Raw genomic sequence first — 24982 nt, forward strand, 5'->3', positions numbered from 1 at the left:
TAGCCAAGGAAGATAAAAAAGAAATAAGCCTTGGGTTGTTTCTTTGTTTCGCTTGTGTTTGTTTCTTTTTCTTTTTCCCAAAGAAAGAAGGTACTATAATCTACCACAGAGGGATCTTACTCTGTTCTAATAACATGATGTTTAAACAAACCAAAGATTTATATTTTGCAGGGGGGAAAGAATTATCACCACTGTTATCACCACTGGCTTATAACAATTGGTAGCAAAACACTATTTCATAAAAGGTCAGCACTTCAAAGCTAGATTTAACTAACACCACCATCGAAATGTTTCCTTTGCAGAAAATTAGGTCTTAAAAGGAAATCACAAAAAACATACACTCCTTATTCTGTATGTAGTAAAATGAGGTAAACCCAAAACCTAGTTACTGCCAAATCAAAGAATCATCGTGGGGAGAAAAAAACCCATCCTGACTTGTCTATGTGATCAGAATGAAATGGTGTTTAAAGACATACAGCACGCACTAAGAAAAGACAGATTTGCCAGAATTTTCCTGGGATTAATTAAAGGGAAATCATTTTAAGTCTTTCTCTTCTTTCCAGGCCTCTCCAGGCTGAATTTACTCCATTTAGGTAACAAATACAAATAGGAAGGAAGGCGTATGCTGTTTTCCAATCAGAAAAGCAATCTGGTTTAGAGAAGAGAACTTTTTAAGCTTTCAAATACAAAACCATTCAGAAGACCAAACAAAATACAAACCTCAATTCCTCTGTGCATGAGGAGTCCTTCAGACAGCAAAACAAAATGTGCCCCTCATGAATAATTTCCTGCACAAGATTTACAAGAAACCCTCAAAAGTCTTGATGTTCATACCCAGCTGCAAAAATATTTGATGTAACGGAGAGATAAGTAAAGCTTCTTGTTGAAGCTGAGTCTCTGACTCCCCTACCCTACAGCTGGTGTGTAAACAGGAGTATCAGTATTGAGGACTGGGATAAACACAGTCCTCCATGCAAAAGGTGAGGGACAATTACCACACACTGCACGTGTTTCATCACAATTCACCCCATACCTTCTCCGTATTTAAGCTCCTTACCTTTTTTTCACTGCGACTTTCACCACCTGTGCTTAAGCAGAAATTATTATAAGCTTATTAGCTGTAAGTGGTCACGTCTACAAACATGGGAAGGGTTGCTGCTTGGTGCCAATCAGCTTTCACTAATCTGCACCCTACCAGTGATCCCACTGCTCCTCAGGATTGACTGTCAGGAGGTCAAAACCATTCCCTGAGCCAACAGGGGCGCAAATGTCATGCTCCTGTCTCCCTCTCTCCTGCTGAAGGCATATATCGACCTAACTCCCATGTCTTATGGAAAATGAATGTGTCTAGCCACTTTTTTGATTTTGAAGGTATTTGTTATGTCACAGATGTTGTGCCAAGCCAGTGATCTTCACAGCTCAGTTAGGCAGAAGAGGAAATCTGTCTCAGAAGATCACACACCTTGGGAATGGAGATCACTCACTTACAAATGAAGATAATCAAATTTAACACATTCTTGTAGCAAATATTTCACCTTGATTTGGACAATTTTGTTGGGGAAAAAAGAGATCTAAATCTGAACCTTGTCTACACTTCCACTAGAAACATAAATGTATCATGAAAAAATGTTCTTTTAGCTCGATCTGTATGGGCAAATTGCTACTTTTATCCTCCAATTGCACAGCCAGCACTTGGCTTGGTGAGCAGCATGAAAATAACTGTGTTGTACTACATACTATAACTATATTCTATGTATTACTTTATTTGTAATGCTTTAACAATGGTTTATTGACAACTTAAAAACTTCTCAATATTCAAAATACTCTTGTGACAATGGTGCACTTGCAAAAAACGAAATATTATTGGTATGGCAGTGATGACGCCCTCCTGCCACACTAACTTCAACCCCAAGTTAAACCAGGTAAGCACTGACACAGGTGAGCAATGCCTTGATAAAGGACAACAAGGAAACATTCCACCAGGTTTGAAAAATTGTCTTCTGGAGGCAGAAAAAGCCCCCCACTTGACTTGAATCTTTATGCAAGGTGCTGTCTAAGACACGACCACTTTTGTCAGTTACTCTTTCAGAGCACCTACAGAGGAAAACTAAATTAGGTATTTAGATAACACCAAAAGGAAACTAAGCTTACCCTTATTGCACACAGGCATTTCTCCTACTTACCAAAGGGTAGATAAGAACCTTTTGTGCCACTCATAATGGAAACCTTCGTACTCAGCTTTGAGCAATACTAGAAGAGTAATTTTAACTATTTTATTTCCAGCAATAACTAGGAAATACAAGCATCTCTCCTATATTGTGGCAAGGAATAATGATCAGAATTAAAAGAAGAATATGCAGGCATTATAAAGCACAGGTCATTGTTACAGGTTTCATATATCCCCAGTTTGGCTGATGTGTTAATATATTTTACATTTTAAAGCAGCATACAGCATATTCATCAGGTAACTATAATTGTTGAGGATATTTCAGGTACTGGAATACAAAACTAGTTATTTATATAATAGCTGTGAAAAGTGCACATCCTTTAATTAGATTTCTATTTTAATCAGTGAAACTGTGGGAATAATCCCGTAATACTGCAATAATTTTTCAATAATAACATTTCAGTAATAACATTTCAATACATTTTTATACTTCAAAAAGAACTAGAATATAACTAGACAAAACTCAGAACATTCTGGTTCTGAAAATCGCTTTTTTTCCCAAGTATGAAACCCACCTCTTTAGTTCATTTCCCTTTCTACTCCACATATTAATAATAATCTTTTTTCTATACAGCTAGTTTTGGTTTCTGCATTTCACAAGTACAACAAATTCAGAATACCTCTATGAGGCATAGAATACTTATGAGTAGGAATATTTATGAGGCAGAAAGCTGACAATAACTGCCCCTATTTTCAGGCAGAATAGCTGTCAGGCAAACAAGCTCCAATGCATTAAAGTCAGGAACACAACAGACAACCACCTCACACTGAAAAATTAGGCTACTACCTTTAGATTAAGGTTATTCACTTGTGTTTTAATGAGGTCTGTGGTGTAACCCTGCACTACTTCTGGCAGAGGCCACCATAACACCCCCAGCCCAGCCTCTGCAGGGAGCACAGGGCAGCACTGTGGCCCTGAGCCCCCTCTGAAGAGTTGGGACAGAACAGGTCCAGGCAAATTTTGAGTGCAACACAAACGTGGTGATCTGCAGGCTGCTCATCTGTAAAAGAGGGGAATGCACCAGTGGGATTTTTAACTGACTTAAAGTTTGTTTTGGTGGTAGATTTTTTAGTGTGTGAGGGGGATTATAAAATTCTAGAAGGAATGAATCTATGGCAGTGTGTGCTGTTTGGCATTTGAGGAGAGTAGTTTTCATTTCACTGTATTTTAACAACCAGAGAAGTTTCAAAATCTTGTGTGACCAGATCAAACTCATGTAGTAGCAGTCACTGAGCCGTTTAAATGCCTTAAAGCTTGCAGCAGCAGCTCTTTGCTACAGGTACAGGCATGGCTAAAATGAACACAATTCATCTCCAAAAAGAAATGGAATTACACCCAGCAGTCTATGTACAGTGCAAGCTTCAGCATGATTTGAAAGGGAAAAAAAAAACCAAACCCCAAAAAAAAAAACAAACCAACCACGCTTTATCAGTATTTGAAAATTCTCCCTTCCTCCAAAGAGCATTTTCCAGTATCTTATTCAGCTTACTACCATATGCTTGCAATTTCTACTCTCCATAGAAGTCATTCTGAAAAACCAAAGGAAAATTTTTGTGAACCACAAATATAATAAAATAACCCCCTCCATGAAATGGTCTAAAAAGCTTGGATTGCTTCTGCTCCACCTCCCCACATCTGGCACTCGCATCAGATTACAGGCCAGAAGGCAATGCAAAGAGACGGAAAGGGAGATAGTGGCTGGATCACAACTAGAAGGAAGCATGCCTTCTTTAACTCAGACTCTTTTCCCAAATGCCGATACGTCAAAGCACAATAAAAAACACCAATTGTGGGAGAAGTCTGCACATGTACATACACAAGACACAAAAACACCCAAAAGGCAGTGAATTACACAAAATATGCTTGGATGACTTCAGAACTATCAGTCTGTGCCAAAAGTGCAACTGGGCTTCTGATTTTGTAACTGACAAAATTTACAGGAAAACAGCAATCATTGGTTTCTAATTCACAGCACTTTCACTTCTTCTAATTTGCCACGTATGTCATAGGCACAAACAAAACCAAAAGCCACTGAATTGTCTAAATGCCACAATATTGTCAAATAAGCAGTTTATTGATTGGTCTTTTTGAAATTTAAATTTTGCAAACAACCAGGAAGATACATTAATCTATACAAGGATCCCAGAAGCTGGTTGGGAGTGTTGCTTCCCAGACCTCTCTCTGGAACCACATTCTCCTCATCCCTTCAAGCCCACATCAGCAGCACAACAGCATAAAAACTTTCACTGAGTCTTTCAAGCTTAGCAATAAATCTACTGCAGCCTGAATTATCGAAATTATTCAGCCTGTTCAAATGATTTTCTTGTTCCAAATGGACTTGGCACGCTGATCAGGAACTCGTCGAGTCAAACACGAGCAACAAAAGTGGAATTCTTCTTGCTAAGCTAATTGATGGCCCTACAAAAACAAAACGCAACTGCATATTCAAAACTTTCAAAGACGCACTGTGTTAGAGTTGCAGAGCGCCTTCCCCTCAGTGCCTGCTGTAATATGATCGTAATTGCTGTGAAAGGGCGAGAGACTGACTATACGTTAAATCCTGCCATCTGTAGGTGCTTTACACAGTTCCATTTGCTGCTGCCGGGTCAAAAGTTTACCCTATTTTCGCTTGTTCATAACCAATCACACAAGTCTCTGCTATGCGTAATCTTTGACCTACTCTCAAAGCAATTTTTGTATTATATAGTCATATGATTACACTGAAAAAACCCACACATTTTATTAAGAATACACTTCTTGTTGGTTAGCTTTATAATTATTATTATTTCCATATTCAGCAAGCATACTGTACAGACCTTGTTCTTCCCAGTTAACTCCCTTGGAGCACTATCATAGAGCCATGAATTCTCCAGCATTTCTGGCTAGTTGCAATCCAGAACCACATGCAAAACAGAGCTGGAAAGCATTCACAGTATCTGTCGTTTTAAAAGTAAAGGCAAAGAACTGCTTGATTTGTACTAATAGGGAGATAATATGCTCTGCAAACATTTAAACTAATGTTCACTATGAAAACAAAAAATGTTTCTGAAATTTAGGATTGTCATAAGAATATCCCTACACATTTACCTTAAAAATTAAACATGCAAAAACATACTGCATGGAAACATTTATGCTACTGATATTATTATTATTAAATATCAAAGGAACAAGTAGTTCCATGAACAACAGAATTAATTAAGCCTCATTTCCCACAGATTTATACCTCCTGGTTGGTTGACTTTGGTGTCTAGAAAGGTGAAAGCTTTGAAGGAAGCTTTTCCCACAGCTGGGACATTTGTTTAAAGCCTCACTTTTCCCATCACTAGGATTCCCAGACAACTAATAAGATTATTTCATGCTGCAACCTTTCCCTTTGTCAGAGTACCTTTACCACCTATACCAAGCTACTTATGTTCACAAAACTTGTGGGATCTGAATTTTGAGACCTCCACTGTGCCAAAAAATGTGATCAAAATCAGCAATAGGTTCAAAAGATAATAGGGAGTGTTGAAGGGATGTGTGTACCTCTACACAAGTGCACAGTGTGACCTCATGAGCTTTGTTTCTATAGGAAAAGAGGCTAAAAATAAAGGAGAATATTTGACCTTCTCACTACTTCACAGAAAGCTAACTTAGAAGCTGGCTATACTGACAGATCACCTAAAAGTAATATCACATTTAAATCCATCTTGCACATTTTGCTAGACAGTTTTTAAAGAAAAACAGGCACACAGGCCCCATTTAACTTGTAATAGAAGATATAAAGAGATACTTTTCTACAGATATGTATTTTACTGTAATCTATGAATGGTGATAGATTTGTGATATTTTAAATTATTTTTAATCTAGCATTTAGGCAAGTGTGTTCAGTCTTCAAGAATATAAACAAAAGTCAGCACTTGCATGAATAGCTACATTGCTCCATTTCACATTTGACTCTTAGTTGCTAAATCCTTAGTAAATGTAACAAGAGAACATAAGCCAGCCCTTGCCGCTGCAATCAGTTAAGTAATACAAACTAGAGAATAATCAATCAAATAACAGCATTAAGCCATTTCCAAGCAGGTAATAAAATATATTCACATACAAAATTCTAATAGTCATGAAGTCAGATCATTTACTAAGAGACAGAATAAAAATTACCCAAATAAATAATTCAAGATATAGATTTTAAGGCAAAAACAGTCTACCATCTTACCTCTTTGGTACAGCAAAGGCCATAGGACTTGACTTTGCAGCTCTTCCAGCAAAGATCAAGACCTTAGATCTGGAAGCACATCTCTTCAGAGTGCTATACATGAAGTCATGTATTACTTCCATAAACTGGTAAGTCTAAGCCAATGAGATGTTTGGAAAACAGAAAAAGCTACTGATAATGTTTCATTTCTTGTAGAGAAATACATAAAAACCAAAGTAAAACAGAAGTCAATATTTTAAAGCAAGGAAAGAGATTTATCTAACTGGGAAACATGTTGGCATATGCCAGACATCAGCTATTAGATTTTATACAAAATTCTATACAACACAGATGTTTATTGTACATATTACATGCATAAATATAAAAAATAAATAAACTGTGGGCACATACACACACAGCATTCAGACATCTGCATTCAGGACTGGTATCACCTATGATCCAGGCCAGGAACAAGTGAATAGTCTTTCGCCCAAGGGAAAGCAAGATGGATGCTGTTACAGGAAACCTACTCCACTCAGCTTATCAGCAGCAAAATGAACAGTGGAAAAAGCTCAGTATAAAAGAAGAAACAAAGAAAAGGCAACAGAACTGACTCTTAAGAACACAAAAGGGGAAGCTGAAGGTACCCAAAGGTATCTACAACACGTCTCAACACAGGGAAATTTTTCACCTTGGCAGAAAATTCTGATCTAGAGCAGAGCTCAAACAACTGGAGCAACAATTAATCAGCAGATGAAAAGACTGAAGTTGAGAATTCGGGAAATCTGACTCAAACCCCAAGGTGATCCAGTAGCATGGAAGTGTTACAAAGCCATTCAGTGTTTTACATAAGTTTGTGCAACTCTTCTAATTTTCCTACAATGCAAAAAGTGATTTTAGAAAGTTTGCAACTGAGTATGAATTTATATTACTCTTTATATTACTGGGGCAATTTGGAGAGTTCAACACCGATCTGGGTAATGTGGTTAGCTGACTCATGTGGGCCCCATTCCTGATAAGGAGAAACAGTCTGTCCCCAGCAAAGAGATTTTTCATGCCAGAGCCAGAAACTTTACAGGAACCTGACGAGGCTCAGGAGAATTTACAAGTACCAGGATTTTATGTAGGTCCACAGAGCAATGACATGAGGGATCTGTGATGCAGAATGTTTTTCTTTCAGTTTTATTTAAGAATAATAATTCTGCTTTACAATTAGAGACAACACCAATTGCAGTAACTCCTTACAACAATGCATATATTTCCATTTGACTGTATTGGAATTAAGTGATTCAGATTATTTGTATAAATACACATACACAAAAGTAACAAATTTCTTCTACCACCAGCTGAGTGAATTTCAGCAAGTTGAAATCTTAAAGCTGCCACCCAATTTGCACATTGTGGCTAGCACAGGTTTTTGCCATGAGAATTCTTCTTGTCTTTTATAAATAAAGATAAAGTTTGGATGTTATTGGAACAGTGTCCCAGAACTTGGACAGTGCAGGCCTGGCCAATCAGACCTAGGGGAAGGCTTCTGACCGACCAGTCTGGGTGACTTTTGAAAACTCTATATATATGATGAAATCAAAACAATAAAGGTCATTCCTTCTTGCCACTGAGAACTGGTGCTTTCATTACTCTGCTAGCTGCTCAACAGCGACAGCACATGATTTTTCTATTGTTTCATTTTCACCTGAACCATCTTCATTAGTACAAGAGTTTAATGATTTTCTAGGTGTGAAAATTCTTAAAACAAAATAATGTGAAAAAATACAAAAGTTAAAAAATATAAATAATATAAATTCTAGATCTTAATCTAGTATTTAACCTTATGATGACAAGAACACAAAACCAAGTGTGGAGACAATTGTTAGAACTGTTTGTTTTGGATGATCTGCATAGATTAAAAAGGTATTCAGTGCTCTCACATAATGGATATGTCCATTATCTCAGATTAATAAAAATTTTATAGACTACTGCTGCATGACAATGACGAGTACACATACAATTTTATACATTTTAGTAATATTATTATTGTTACATATATATATATATGCAGAGCTTTCCATCTTCCCATATTCTTTTTGGGTTTAATAGTTACAGTCTCAAATTAATCTTGCAGTTCTCCTAAAAGGCAATATAAAACTATAATATCAAAATCCACTCAAAAATTAGTATTTGACTTTTCAAATGGCAATTAGAAGTCTGAATCTGAATTACTACATATGCAAATAAGGTGCTTTTAATATGGCATGGTAGCTTGTAATTGATAAGGGCATTTTTAATGAAGTGTTTTAAAGGATGTGGTTTGCTATTAAAAGAGGTCACTTATTACAAGGAGTTAGCAATTATGTTTCAGTGGTTGGATGCAGAAGCTCCCACCAGCTAATTCTCACAGGCTTCACTTCCTAGTCCTTGGGGTAGTCACCCACCTGGCCAGCCTGCACATGCCACAAGTAGCCATCCTAGAAATATTATCAAGATATTATCATGGAAATAAAGCTGGACCACAGGAGAAGGGAGGCTCCTCCACTCCCTCAGAGCCAGCCCTCTAAACTGGATTGTGGCAAACCTCCAATGCAGTCCAGTTGCTGGGCAGCATTTGCTACAGCAAAGCTGCTCTCCATCTCCTTCGGTAAAAAGCAGAGCAGATGGAAATTTCCTGTAGGCTGGTCTTGGCCCAGAGACCACTGTTTGGACGATACTCCTCCACGAATAAGAGCAATCCATTCATTGCAACAAACTGACTGGGCCTACTGTCCTCTTTAACAACACAGCTCGGTCCAATCCCTTCAGTCAGTGATAAAACACAGCGCAATGTGAGCACATTTCATCGCCTGTGCCTGGGTAGGAACTAAGCCATGAAGGAAAATATGGCCATGTCACGCAGAGCAAAGAAACACATGAGTAACTCTGGCAAGCACCGAAGATAAGGCTTTTCTGAATGACTGAAGGTAATGTTATATTGATATTATGATAAATTATTACCTACAGACACAGAGTAAGCAGACACAGCAGCAGAAGTTGTGCAACCATCCTCTTCAGAGTGGCAGCTGTATGTTCTTCTCTTAACAACATTGGAAGAATAGGAAGAAATCCTTTATAAAATTAAAAATATTATAAACCTGCTGTGTCCTGAAAGTTTCCAAATTTCATTTTAGAATGAAAGAAACACTTCAATGTATGTAACAACCATGGATTTTTTTACAAGATTCAAAGGAGTTCTCACTTTCTTTGGTCTTCCCTTGTCTGTCCTGCTATATCATAGCTAGAAAAACTAGGGAGCTCAAAGCAGAACTCTGTCCTGATTTCTGTTCCCTTTGCAGTCATTGGTGTACAGATCTTGTTTGTTACACAGAGGCTGTTAAGACTGCTTTTCAAAACTCCATTCAAACATGAGTCAAGGTTCTGGTCATTGATGTAGCCTGTCTGGTTGTTCCAGTGACAACAAAATGGGTTTGCCAGCTTTTCCTGAAGTAATGAAAACCTTGGGACAGGATGAAATAATCCTTTTAAGGCATAAAGACAAAAGGTAGCCACCATGAATTTATTATATTCCACTATTTATCTGATAGTTGAAGAGAAAAGTTATGAAAGGGAAGGGAAATGTTCTATGTTATGTTTAGTACAGAGTGATCTGTACAGAGTTTAGTACAGAGTAGAGCTCTGCCTAAAGGTTTCTCCCAGGGCTTTGCAAAATGCAGTGCTAGCTATCATATGAAGAAAAGGCACACTCTCAATCACCATATGCAGCCAGTGTTGCAGCTTCATTTTCTGCAGTGCTTCCCTGCAGAAAATCTGGGTGAGCAAACTTTCCCTGGAAAGACTCCTCAATGGCTCTTTCCAGCAAGCAGAGTACAAGGGGAATATTCAATAGGTACTTGCTGCTCAAGTGCATGATATCAGCAGAGACAGAGAGTGTGACAGGCCTTTTCTGGCTCTCCTCAAAGGCTCCCCAAGCAGCCTAAAGCATTTTTAAACCGACCCAAGAGTGTAAGAGAACAGAAGAGGAACTCTGTCTTATCCTTTTGTTCTCATGCTTTTCTGTCACACTAAGTGCATGAGTAGAGTCAAAGGCAGGATGGGTGAATTAACTCAGAAAAAAGCTGTCCAAAAAAGCTGAGCAATCAGTCCTCAAAAAATTAATGATAAAAGACTTTGAATAAAGCCAATTTGTAATGGAATGTGAGAAGGGAAGTCCCTAAAGAGAAAAACTGTCTACCAGCACTGCAGCAGGTTTTGCTGCCCCATGCAGTTTACCATGGCAAGAAGCCAACTTGGCAGGAGTCACTCTTCTCCAAGGAGCCTGGCAGGGCTCCAGCCACACTCACAGGTCTCAGTGCTGCTGCCAAGCTCGAGGGGCAACTGAAGACCCTCTTCTGTGAATCTGCAGATCTGGTTATGACTGGGGATATTTGTGTTTTAAAATGTTCTTAACCAAGTCAAGTTCCCTCTGTGTTTATACAGTGACTGAACAGGCGAAACAGAATACTTAACCCAGCTAGAGAAATGAGCCACAGATTGTTAATTATATGGCTATTTGCACTTTGACTGGAAGAGGAAGTAAGCTGGTTATAACTACTTTGGGCTTTACTCCTGCAACTGCATTGAAACCACATTTATGACAGCTGAAACTATGCAATTTTATATAAATGTAGGCGCTTCCTGTTTTTGAAACAAGTCGTGGTCTGCATGCCCTTACCTCACAGTAACGTCACTGGAACCAGAATGTATTAAATGTGCTCAGTTTTACTGACTTTAAGATCTTATTTTGCTAACTAGTTTTAAACTTGTAGACAAAGTGCATATTTTGGACTACTGCTGCCAAGCACATCTATTTCTAGGACCTAGCTGTACTCCTTAGGCATTAGGAAACATATGTTTTTCATATGTGAGACTGAAATGCCCAGCTATCACTGGGGTGTGCTCAGTCCCTGGTGACGTGACGTGCTCATGGTCACTCTCAGATGAGGAGGCAGGCACGTTGGGCAGGCAGGCTGCACTCTGAACTACACACGCAGGCAGATCGCTCTTCTTCCATTCAATAAGCAGTATCTCAAGTAACTTGCAATAGCAGCTTTATTATTTTGCACAGTGTCGTATTCATCCTTCATTGTTGCAAGTATATTTTTAATTTTATAGACACTGAGTGTGGAGAGTAACCACAGCCTTATTGGTATAAATAGAAGAAAATCACAATTTGACTAGAAGATAATTTTGAAAATATTATTTAACAACCCTAATAGGCAGGAGTATGTTTCCTGTCTTTTTCTCTCATTTTACTTATGTTAATTGGAACTCACAAGCCAAACTTCTGCAATGAGTACAAATACGTAAATCAGCACTCTTGCTTTTCCAGTACAGTCATTTTCCTACGAGATTACAGAAGGAAGGTTGATCATACTGTTCAACCGGAAAGCAAATGGATATCCAGTAATTTCTGATGATAAAATGTGATAATTCTTACCAACCCCACACCCCACCCTATTTAATTTACAGTATATTCCTCCTACAGTGTATTGACAGTGTATTCCTAGATTTAGTTTAGGATAAACTGCTTGAGAGTCAGGGATCCATATAAATCCAAGATATTTACAGTCAAGATCACCAAAATTCTTAACAGAGAGAAGGTGCAGAATTTCTACTGCCTTTGTTTTGCTCTCCAAGACCACAGTCTCTTATTTCACACCATTAGATCCTACCCTTTAGCTTTAAGAACTCACAGTGCTGAGACTGAAGTTTAACAGACCTCTTAGTCTCATGCTGTAAGATTAAATAAAAATTCAGTTTAAAAGTCCTTGTGCAAAAATCTTCAACTAAAAGAAACACTAAAGCTAAAATTTCAAATTCAATTACACCTAATTGATTGATTGATTTGTCTCTATTTACCAGTAAACACAGTATACAGTCAAGATCAGGCACTTCTTGAAAACGTTTCCCTTGGTTGCCTTCTCCTGCCTTAAGACAAGGCATGATTTTGAAAGCAATTTACAGCTACAAGAGGTTGGTCTTGCCATCCCTTCTCTTCCAGGCTATCTTCAGCAGAGACAATTGTCTAACTCTGCAGTTAGGGAGTTCAAAGAGCTCAAGAGCCAGCCTAGTGACCCAACCAAAAACACAGTGAGCTGACCTCTGGTTTGGCTCCCTGAGCCAGACCGGAGCTGTGGCTGCAGCAGCACTGGCATGAGGAGGAGGGGGTAACACCTCAGCACAGAGGGTGCAAGCCACACTTCTGGAAGCTGTCAGACCAATGCTAGCTGCAATGATGCCATATTTGCGGCATCTCCACAAAAACTGGCCCCATGGTCAGGCCCTAACCTCCAAAGAAGAGAGGGCACATAAAAATCTAGTTCATGATGTCCATCTAGAGCTGCCCAGATTAAAGAGACTCACTGATCTACAAAGTCTCCACTCATCTGACTTTTTTTTTACTGAAGCCTACTGTTTTTACATAGAAGTGCTCAAGTCCAGATCTTTGCAAACTTCTCTCCCAAAGCAATGTGAGCATTTCTAATAAGAAAAAGAGAAAAAGGACTTAACGAAGGCAACACAGATTAGCTAAATGAGACATCATAGTGGAACAATTCTGCTGTTAAAGACCATGCAGATGTTATGATGGAGGCAAAGAAAGCCTTTCTTTAGCTACAGCACAGCTGCTGCATACAACTTCAAAAAGACTTGGCACAGGATTTCAGCCGCAAAACTTTCCCCTCATTCATTTCATGAACGTCATCTGTAGCTTCAGTGAGCTGCACCAAGGACAAAACCAACACATGGGGTGTCTGCAACATCTTATCAGTAGTAGGGCACCTTTTTGCACTGCCAATACTTATGTGCACATTCAGAAAACTTGACTATACACCTCCATTCCTCCTCAGCCCAGCAATCCCTCAAAAGCAATGATATCCCATTTTGCCGTCCCTCCTATTTATACCTCTATTATCTTCTACTTTAAAGACAAACAAATTATGACATAATTAACAAGTATTAAAGCTTAAAAACCAGCTGTAATTAATTAATAGTTCATTTCCTTTACTTTTTAAGTAACTTTAGGGAGTATTATCAACTTTCATTTGCATCCCTCATGCACTAAGCTACTCTGAATAGACACTCTGACCACAAAGCTGAAAAAGTTATAGCTTACACTGAATGCACATGTTTACAAATAAAGTATATATTCACTGTCTAAATTCACAGTTCAGCTGTGTCAAAGTATTACAGCCAACTATAGGTAGTACATAGGAAGAACTTGCATTGATTTTCCATATTTAACAGTAAAGCACACAGAACTTAACTTGTTCTGCATTACACTTGTGATTTCCTTTCAGTGATGATAGTGTTAGGAGATGTCCATGAGAACTTAAACTGCTTTAAAATGCATGTCTGTGGATGAGATTAAATTAAAACATTTCTGACACATGGGAACAAAATCTTGGAATAACTGTTTTTAATTTATCTTTTTTTTCTTCTCTTATTATTCATATGACATCAGCTTGTTGACTTTATGACATTCTTAGGCATCTACCATGTGAAGCCATAAACTGCTTTGTCACCTACAATATTTTTCCCATAGCTGTGAAGCTACAAAAAAAGTAGTTCAAATGGGAAAACAGCAATAGGAGCAACTAAACTCTATCAATATTTAAATTTTGTAAGTAAAACAGAATAGAAAAAAAGCAGAAATAAAGAAATGTAAATAGAAATGGACTGGAAGAGGATTAAAAAAAAACAAAACAAGAAACTGCTCAACTAGTTCACTACCAGAAACTTGATACAAAGCTGAAAACCCACAACTTTAAAGGCTATTAGCAACATTGATTAAAAACAGTGAAGAAAGCTCATCAAACCAAAAGTAAAGCTTGAAATACTAAAAACATTAACCACAGTATTACTGTATTCATAAAAATATAACATTTCAACATGAGCTACTTTAATAATAGTAAAAAAAGGTAAAGAATATGGGCTCTAAACCCCTGACTACTGATCTTATAAAACACCATCTACTTCTCAGAATTAGCAACAGACTCGTGAAATTGAACCAATTTGTTCAGCAGATGTTTCAGTTGACTCAGAGAAATTTTATTTTTCTATCGTAGAAATAGAGTGAGCCGAGTAAAATTCCACTCTTATTAGCAGCATTCAAAGTATATTAGCTCATAATTAGCTGCCATTTCCATTCCTTCTTTCTTTGACATAACAGAAAATGTTTTCCACACCGGATTAGATGTGACACTGAAATAAAGTAGGCACATTGATAAAAACAAGTCACCCTCCTCCTCTCCCCTCCCACCCCCCATTTTATGGGATATGCAGAACAGCAGAGTTTTTATTTTCCTTGGCGCTCCTGTCTCACATTAGCTGATAATCTCCGCCGTGTAGCTGTGCCAGAGTGCTGCCCTGCAGGCCCACAACACCCCTGCTGTTCCAGTCCCGTGCTTTGCTCCAGCGAGCTCTGCGAATGCTGCGATCCTTTCGTAATGTGTGCTATTGCATCAGTCTAATTGCGACATAATTCTCTATGCTCCAGGTAAAGCAAATCATTTTATTTTTAACTTCTGCTCATAAAATACAGATTGTTTCCCCACCACCCCCACCGCCTTTTTTGTTTATTTTCAAAGATTTAAAGAAAGACTTGCACGCTGCACAGCAGTAGTCAAACAAAATACCTCATGTTTTCTTAGAAAGCAGCACTTTAAAATATTGCTCAACACCTAAAGCATTAGTGCAGCCTTTCACAGAGCAGTATGTAGTAGATCCCCTGTGAGCAAGCTGGAAGGGGAATGTACATTCTTACTCTGTGTATTTAATATAATATTCAGCCATTGTAAAAGCCTCCGAGTTTTTTACTCTCTCCCTCTCTTCCCTTCAATAGAGAGTAACAGCTTATCTGGCAAACACACTCATTATGTTTCTAGGTGCTGAAGACACGTTCTTGGTTAATTCATAAAATTTGATCAAATGTTAGATATTTTGCATTCAGGTTAGCGAAGTTAAAACAATATTTAGCTTAACCATGCCTTGGCCAAAAAATTCTCTGTTATCTACTGATTACAAGAGCACTGTAGCTAGCTGTGGACATCACACTGGGAAAATACAAACCTCATGCCTGAGGAAATGCAGATGAAATTCTGACCCCAAGCCATTCTGATAGTGGGCATTACAAACACTGTCTACTTAGTATCTGATACAATAACCAGGCACAAGAGTCATGTGCCTGCAATGAATGATGAATTTACATGTCATTTTGATTTTATGTACATATATTATCTGAGTTGACAGCATCAGAAAAATGCTGTGCTTTTTAAACCCCAAATCATTTTACATTATATAAATGTCTACACTAAAACTAACCTCTAGATGCAAGCAATCACAGGAGGAAATATCAGAAGTTAAGTCTCAGAAAACCTAAACTTTGCCTTTGTTTGCTTTTGTGGCATGGTATATGTCGCAGTTATGTCATACCATTTCCACAGCACCTCCGCACCGTTCAAAAAATTACAAAATTACCACTAATCAAAACAATAATCTGTTTAACTCTTGGCATTTGGAGTATGGTCCTATACCTGATTTACTGCACACTACTCAAACTTTTTTGGAAGACAGAACAAGTGATTTCTTTGTGAATTCAATGGTGCTGCTGAGTGTTCCATCAACATAATGGTTAGTCCTACCCTAACTCTGTTACTCCTAACTTAGAATAACAGTGTTATTCCTAGCTTCCTAACTAAAGCAATGACAGCTTTAAGGTCAAAACGATTCTCCAGTCCTGAAGACAACTTTGTCTCCAGTTTGGCATAACTCAGACTTAATTTTTTCACAGTACTTAGCATTACATTGTGCTTTATATGGCTCTTTCAAACCTCAGCCCCCACTGCCTCACCCCCAGTCACCAGTGGTCAGTACTTTTCCAAGTAAGATCCAAAGATCTCAAGTCATCCACAAGAAAGCAGGACATAGCAAAGACATGAGAAAAGCTAGGATTGAGTAACTTACCTAGCATCACCTAGGAAGTCTGCAGCACAGCCAGGAAGGGAGCCCCACTCGCCAGGGCAGCATGCAGCTGCACAGAACACCAGAATGGCTCCTGCCTTCTGCAATCCCCTGCCTCGTCTGCCACGCACGTCCTGACTTCTGCTGGAAGTGAGGCAGGGGTACTCCAGAGAACAGCCTTCTCCAATGCATCAACCAGATTCATTCCCAGAGCAAGTCCATCCTGTGCGTGGAACGGAGCGGGGATCCTGTGGGAAAAAAACCAGCACATCAGCATGTGATTTAATACCATTAAATCGAGGGGCTTCCTCACAAGGGGCCAAACAAAAGAGATTTGAAAAGACAAGCTCAGTTTTGACAATCCTTGACTTGGACACTGCCACACTGGAAAAATCCTTTTAATCCACACTTCTAGAAAAAAGAAATTGAGATATCCAACATTGTCACACTGACACCTACAAGAAACAGCAGTTGGGTTGAAATCTTTAGATGAACCATGCAGCTTTTGTGGGAAAGTAGTAGTAAATTGGTTGCAAATGTGAAATGATCCTCTGTGTGGAAATTAGCCATAGGTTATGATTAAAAATATTCTCAAGGAGCTTCTACTGAAATCAAAGAGTGTTTACTTAATATTCAAGATCTCTGGACCTTCCAGAACAAACTTCTCTGCCTGTTTTCCTCAAGCCATACCCTGTGGCCCATGTTGATTCAAGTACTGGTCCTTCTTCATTCCTACCTTCAGCACCCTTGCCAAGTCTCTCCTTACCCTGCTCCCCAAGGATTTTCATCTCTCCCAGCTCAGTCACTTCCAGGCTTGGGTAGCAGTGCCACAGTCTCCCCTGGACACTCCCTCCTTCCCTCATTCCCCAGTATTAACCCTCACTCTTCTGCCGGGTCTGCCTCCCCTGTTCACAGTCTAAGGCACTTTGGGGCCAGGACCACACTAATGCCCCATGCATGTCATTGTCCCATGGGTTTGCTTCTGGCTCTCAGGCAGTGGGGTACAAACCCAGCCTCCCCTTTCTCTTCCAGGCCACACAGTTCTCACATGCCCAAGACACCCTGCAAGATCGGTCATTTCTTTAAAAAAATATAGTTTGTTTAGATCCCAGAATTTTGCAGTGCTGACGAAGGCAAAGCTGTGACTCGTAATCTGCTCTTCTTCCCCAGTGCCTCGCACTAGCACAGCCCACACTCTAACTCCTAGTCTCTGTTTCAAAGGGAGGGACACAGAGCATTTCCAAGAAAATACTAGGTTTTTCTGTTTGGTTTGCTTGTGGGTTTTTAAAAATCTACAATGAGAAACAACTTTTTCCACACATGCTCACAGATAGCTAAATTATTTTGGCAGCAAAAAAAAAAATTAGCTGGAGGCAACTGCCTAACCCTAAAGGCTAACATTTTGTAAAGTTATAAAAAACTCCAAGGAGTATGCTATCCTGGGAAGCACCAGGCAGCCTTCCTTACTTCAACTCCTGGCACTCCCCTTTCAGCCCTTAACAGCTTAACTCATTCAGCTTGCTGAAACAAGAACTGTGCAAATCTTGACTCCTGAGTGGTCAAACTGAGGAGGAGCAGCTGTGGGTGGAGAGTGCTGGAGTGAACCCCATGTTGTACAAGCCAGCTTTGCCTTCAGCACCAGTTTTGCTGCATGTCTACAAGCAATGTAGAAACAGAATCATCAGACAGCACACAGTGCAGCCAGGGTTTCTTCAGATGTTTTCATGTTAGAGGTACCAACGGCTGCCTGAAAAGTTACAGCTGCTCAAAAAGTACTTCTAGGCCATGAAGACCTAAAGTAAAATGGGTTAGCTTCATTCCTGATGAAGGTCAAACACAGCTAGTAGAGATAATTTAAGCAAATCCATTTTACTTTACATTTGCAGTAAATTAGGAGCAGCCCTGTATCAGTTGCAAAGGGGAAGGATAACTTCACACAGTACTGTTTGTGATTGCCTGGCCTGCCTGGAGTGGAAATAGCCTTCTTAAATGAAATTCCAGGAAACTTCTTCTTTCCGTTTCTCTATTTAGCAATTATTTATCTCAGCATTAAAAACATATGCAGCATGCTATAAAGTAATATACAGAAAAAGAAAAACCTCTCAAAACAGGTAACATTCTTTTAGAGCGAAGACCAATTTACAGATTTTTACTGAGCTCTTAATAGCAAACAGGCCAATAATTTCCCAATGGCTCTTGTAAATATTCTGTACAAATAAGGTCCAGAAGAGGAGACCAGGAAAAGATAAAAACATTCAGATACTCACAGACAGATGCAAATAATGACATGGATTAAACACATTACGACATTTATTTTTTCAATAAGAAATAATTATTTCTAAGGAATGGCTAGCCATTCCTGTGAGATCATATTTAGTATAGAGACATTTGATGTACCTAATTCTTAACAACTATGGCAAAAGAAGTATGAGACCCATATGCACACTCCTAGAACAATTATGTTAATTTCTATGAAAATAAACTGAGAAGCTTCAACCTCAGTGTGTAAAACAAAATGAGCATTAAAAGTTTATTTCCATTCTCCAAAATTACTAATAGATAATTTTATTATATTTTGAATTAAATTCAGCAAGGAAACTGGCTATCAAGCACCTATATTAGCTATATGTATTTTTTAAAAGCCAGAATAATTATCTGATCACTAGTTACAGTTCAGATGAAAAACATAATTAGGTTGAATGAAACCTCAGTACTTCAATGCACAATCATGGAAACTACACAAAACTTCCTGCTTAAAAAATGAGAGCAGAATTTCATGCACTATTTCATTTGGCAGAGTATAACATATTTGCTGTCAGCAAAAGACTATTTTCAATGAAGAAAAAGGAAAAGAAAGTATCCCAATTCATACAGCATTGCCCAAGTGATTAGAAGTATCAGCCACCAGTAGCTGTCTCTCAGCTGTAAGCAACTGCAATGGACTTTGTTCCTAGAGACTACTATATTGTGTTCCTAAAAACTCATCTGAAATCCAGCAGACCTCCAAAAAAGCTATGTGTTTGTTTAACATAAGCTAACCTAATTATTTTGTCATCAAAATCAATATTTATGGGCTAAAACACTACATCAAGTAGGAAACCTTTCATGTAAAACAAATCATAAAACACTGATAATGGATATGCTTGAAAAGGCTCTAGGACTGCATGTATTTATATAACATTTGTGAATATATAAACACTTGGTTATATACGTCAAGGAAAAGGTGAGGTTCAGTGCAGTGAACTAAACATCTGAAGACTAAGTGCCTTTAGAACATTGTATTCCTACAAGGACTTAAGACAGCTGGCTGAAGTGTATCAAATACCTTGCCTAACAGCAAAGACTCATCCAAGACCATAAATGTAAGGTAAGACTCCATTTTTCTTGATTTTATTTTTTAAGTAGTTTCCAGTATTTTTAAATACGAATTATTCCCTAAAAACCTTCAACAGCTTTTTATTGCTAATACAATTATCACAAAAGCCACACTACAATGCAAACAGCGTGCTTGCTATGATCAACAACACTGGCATCATTTGGTGAGGAATTCTTCTCTATATGAACAAAATAAATTCTGTTATTAAGTCTGTTTAGGGAAGCTGTTCTTTACATTATCATAACGAACATAATTTCCTACAATACCAAAACTTTCAATCATCAAAAATCCCCAAATCATGATTACTTTTTGATTTTAAGAACTATATCAAAGAATTCTATAATCCTATATAACCATAAAACCCTATATACTAGATCCACACAAAAACTACTTCATGCATTGATCAACATGTATAGTGTAGTTTACTCTTTCATTTCAATCTGTTCAAATAACATGACACAATGAGTTCAGTATAAAACATTATGGTTCTTATGCAAATCAACAGACTCTGAACATTAAGGTTACTGCTCCACAATACATTGCACACAGCTGCTCACAGCTTGCCTTCACACTGAAAAGTAAATTAAAATGGAATAATAAACTTCTACCTGTATTCCATTGATTTTATTGAGTTGGGGCATATTATTAAAAAAAAAAAAAAGAGTTAGCAATACTGACAGCAGCACCTACAGCTTCCGACTGTTGTGGCACTGCATCCTTAGTTTTGTGTCTCTGCGATATGAAACAAAGCCCTTGTCTTGGTGCCATGGCTATAGAGAAAAGGGCTGGAGATTCTAGCACTGTTTAATTCCACACCACCCACGGCATGGTGGGGACATGGTTCCAGCAGGAGGAAGCTGAGGCCAGAAACAGAAACGGTCCTTTGCCAAGCTCCAGGAAGGGTGTGCGCAGCTTGCAGGGCCAGCTCGGTGGACCTTGTCCCTCTCTGCCACCAGCAGTCCCTTCCCCATTCCTCCCAGTCGCAGCATTTCTGGTTTGGTGCTGAAAGACAGCACCAGTGAGCCCAAGATGCCACTCGAGAAAGAAGAAAATGGAGCACACTGGAGTCATGTGGAGCCCAAGCCACAGCCCTGCAGCTACAGCTGGAGCCCAAGATGCAGCCAGAACCACTGAGCACTCCAGTTCCACTCCCACAGTCAGGCCAAGAGGAAGGGTCTCCTAACCTGTTCCAGGGCTCTGTCATATCCCACCGGGTTTTGTCTTGTTTTTCCACCGTTTTCCACCTGGGGGGGAAGTCAGGCCAGGAGCATCCCTGACACACTGCCTTTGTTTCCCATGTAGCACATGGCCCAGCGTGGGGCCAGTCGCCATTCTGCCTTTGTCTGGGAAACCACACCGGGTGTCCTCTTCAGGAAGTGCTTCTCTTTACCCAGAGGTAAATACCCTTTTCTGGGTAAAACACTCTTTAGTACACTCTTTATTAACATTGTTGTGGTTACCGTGATTTCTCAGTAAATTTTGATTCCATTTTATAATCTCTCCTAGTGTTTCCTCCACTACCAGAAGGCAGGGGGGGGAAAGGGGGCAGCTTGAATGGGTTTAATTTTCCCACTGAGTTTTAAAGTAGCACACCTGGAAACTAAGTCAAGAACAATAGGCACCCATGATACCAAACCTCTACAGTTAACCCCAGCCCTAGAACCATTGCGAGTTCAAGATAATTCACTTGCAGTCAAATATTCTTAAGGTCAAATGACTTTTCCATTCTTTAGCAAGTATTGAGGGAAATACCAGATGCAAAGAGAGTCAACATGTCACAGCTTTGTGGACATCAGCTCATATCCCTCACAGACATTTTCTTGGGAGCTGCAGCAGTTTCCAGCACCTCAAGCACTGTTCTGGCTGACTAAAGCTTGGTTACGTCATGAGCACTTCTTTTAGACCAACATTTAAGCTCACCTCACTTCATGTACTCTAAAAGAGAATTTGTTTTCCTTACTCTATGCACAACAGTGCCAAAATAGCTACGGAACAAATAGTAAAGAGGTATATAGTAGTATGTAATCTATATGCTATCTACTAAAATAAATCTGCTTATAGTCTGTTGTTTTCAAAACAATACACCTGAGTCTCAGATTTGTGAATATCAGAAGTTATATACTTATGTGAGATTTAACTTATTTTTAAAGCAAATCAGAGTTATAAAAGCAAAACTGAGTAAGGTTACAACCTTACAACAGATACAAGGATATCTTGCATAGAAAGCTAACAAACAGTCCTTAGAATAAATGCAAATGCATCTGTAGTATTCTCTGGCCACTGAGCTGGCTCTTAGGACATATCTCAAAGTGATGATGACTCCTAGCACATATTTGGCTTTGGTACTGCACCAAAGCAAACCTTTTAAAGTTATCTCCCTCTTATTACTGTGGCTTGGAGCAGAAATACACTGTGACCATTTATTTTTGTGAGCAAACCCCCATTTTTGCTACAGGACTTTATGACTATTTTAAAACTATGCTTTAGTTTTCACCAAGGTAATTTTCAGAAATTCAAAACCACATGATATAATTAATACATTTTCCAGAGACAGAAGGAAGTTCTCCACAGACCATAGAATAAAATATAGGAGAACTGAGAAATATTATCGCTCCTAAGCATATAAAAATGCATGTTATGCACAGGTTCCTTAACCAAACAATTAACATTAAACTCTATTATACTCTTTGTGCCTAACTTGTGAAATTCTTTGAATAAAATGTCCTTTTTTACAATACCTTGCTATTCCAACAATGTGCTTAGCTCCAGAAATTGTAGGTTTTGAGCCTCAAATCCATGGTGAGAAGGAGCAGAGAATATTTTCTAACAGATAGTGTGTGAGGAAATGCGTGTTTGGTGCCTCAGGGCTTGACAGCTCTGATTTAATATGCTGATTTCTCCTCTACTGCCTGGGCTACATTTGTAAAACTTAATAATCTGCTTTTTAAGATATCTTATTTGAACCCAGAAATTGTTCCCCTCACAGAAAACACCCCTAACACCATCCCATTATTCTGGAAAGAATGTGCTGTTATACCAGAGTACTGAGCCAACCTAACAGCTAACTATTAAAAGTTCCTGTGCTCCTGTCCCTTTCCCTGCATTCATCCTAAGCTGCTCAATTTATCCTGCCATGCCAAACCTTCTCACTCACTCGTTGATGCCGCTCCCCTTTGCATAAATAGATTAACTCTTGCTAGACCAAAGATTAGGGATCAGGCATATTCACTGCCAGGTGAGTATGTTTGTTTAAGCTTGACCAGCCCTCTTGACCCTGATGACTGTTGCCATCTCCTGTCTCTTTTCAACTGAGGTTGAAGAACCTCTAATACTCCAAACAGCAGTTTCTAAGTGGTAATGCATGGCTGATAACCTCAGTAAGTGCTCTACAGCTAATCCAGCAAAACTAGATCATACACCAGCAATATAAACACCTAAATTTCACAAAGTTAGAGCAGTTGCCAGTGAGAAAAATTTAGCAATCGGAAAACATCCTCAAAAACTTAGGGAAGCACTTAGAAATAAAGCTTGCCTGTCTGGGTCCTTGTACAAGAACTGAAGAAAGCCTCCAGTACATTTATCTGCCCCACTCCTAATCTATGGTTTCAGTGGCACTTCTCACATCTTCAGCCAGTGTGGCTGGATACCAAAGACACGTCACACTTAACACTTCAAACTCGATGGTGCAGCAGTTACAGAAGTATGTTTTTCAGCAAAGAGGGAAGAAAAATCCACACTAACTTCAGTATTTTAGTTCAAATTGAGCTGCCTGATTTTTTGTTTTTTAATTTCTTGCAAAGCATGGGTTTTTTTCGTTCCCTTTAAGCCAAGTCACCATCAACTCATTTTGAAACCCATAGGTTCACAATCTATCACAATCTCCTTCACAATCTCCCCAAACGTGAAATGGTTTTAGTACTTACCTCCAGTGATAGATTCAACACAGAAACAGAGAACTATTATATTAATCCCATTAATTTCTGAGTCACAAAAGAACATGCAGCATTTAAATACAAGTTTCAAATGAGAGAAATCTACTCAATTTACTAAGAATACTGAGCATATGTATTTATATAGATATACATGTATTATATATAAAAATATATAACATATATAACATATATGTCTTTTCTAAAAGAAACCACCCCAAAAATGCTACTCAATTCTTCTAAAAATCAAACCAGTTCCAATGTTACGACTAAATCTGGTGACTCATTTTCTTCTTTAGTTCTGGCATTTTTCTGCAGATGTCCCCAGAAATAAGGAAACTGCTTTTGTTCCTGCTGAACACAAATGGAGTAAGTTACATCTTTCAAAAGAGAGAGAATATTTTAATTGCTTCAAGTGTTCTTTAAGTGCAAGTGGGATCAAGTGGAAAAGCTGCTATACCTGGAGCTCAGTGCAACTGCATTCCCCAGCCTTCACCAAGTTAATGTTCTCATGCAAGGTAGGGTGCAAAGAAATTCTGGCTACACATAAATTAAATTGAAGGAAGTAAAGATTTGAGTTTCACACTTTCCTACAACAATCGGTCACGCTCATTGCACCTCTTCCGAGCACCCTGAACACCCCCATGCCACGTTTCTCTCCTCCTCTTTTATTTCAGACTACTGACCCACCTCATCCACTCCTTAAGTCACATGAGCACTACTCCTCCCTTCAGCTCCTTTTTGGGGAGCTAAGGGCCATTAACGTGATTGCTACCTGACTGGTTTCTAACCAGGCAGGCCAGTTTTACTGCTATCTTAATGACTGCAAACAAGACAACTGAATTTTCCAGTTTTCTGAGCAGCCACTCCAGTGGGGGATATGTGGAAACACTGGTGCACACGCCTGTCCATGGCTCCACAGACTGCCAGCCCTTGCATCACACTGGTGGCTGTCACCACTGCCCATGCGCAGGGCATCCGAGCATGCAAACCAACCACCTTTACGTGCAAGTTTTCTTCTTTTCTTTAAAAAGTGGCCTAACTCTTTCTCTTCTTGCACGACAGTCAGCCTCCCATTCCTACTTACAGACTGCAAAAGCTTTTGTAAACCATCCTTCGGTGACACCAGGGCTTCCTGCCTCACATTTCTTCTACTTCCTCTTTCCCACTCCCCATACACCCCAAATCCTCATTCCCATCTATCTTTCTCCTGTTCATGAAGCAGGTCTTTCAGAGTGCCAACTTTTTGGGCTGCACGAGGAGGATGGGCAGAGGGAGCTGG

General features: G+C 39.0%; 1 protein-coding gene across 5 annotated transcripts in view; it reads right to left on the bottom strand.

Moving 5' to 3' along the window:
- Nucleotides 1-24982, bottom strand: part of NCOA2 (nuclear receptor coactivator 2) — a 188765-nt gene that overhangs the window by 103512 nt on the left and 60271 nt on the right. For all 5 annotated transcript variants that reach the window (XM_085053012.1, XM_085053010.1, XM_085053013.1 and 2 more), the window contains one exon: nt 16399-16643. The gene's annotated coding sequence lies outside the window, so the exon portion shown is untranslated. The remainder of the gene's footprint in view (nt 1-16398; nt 16644-24982) is intronic.

This window comes from Lichenostomus cassidix, chromosome 2 (assembly GCF_008360975.1).
Source record: "Lichenostomus cassidix isolate B80296 chromosome 2, HeHo_3.0, whole genome shotgun sequence".
NCBI lineage: Eukaryota > Metazoa > Chordata > Aves > Passeriformes > Meliphagidae > Lichenostomus > Lichenostomus cassidix.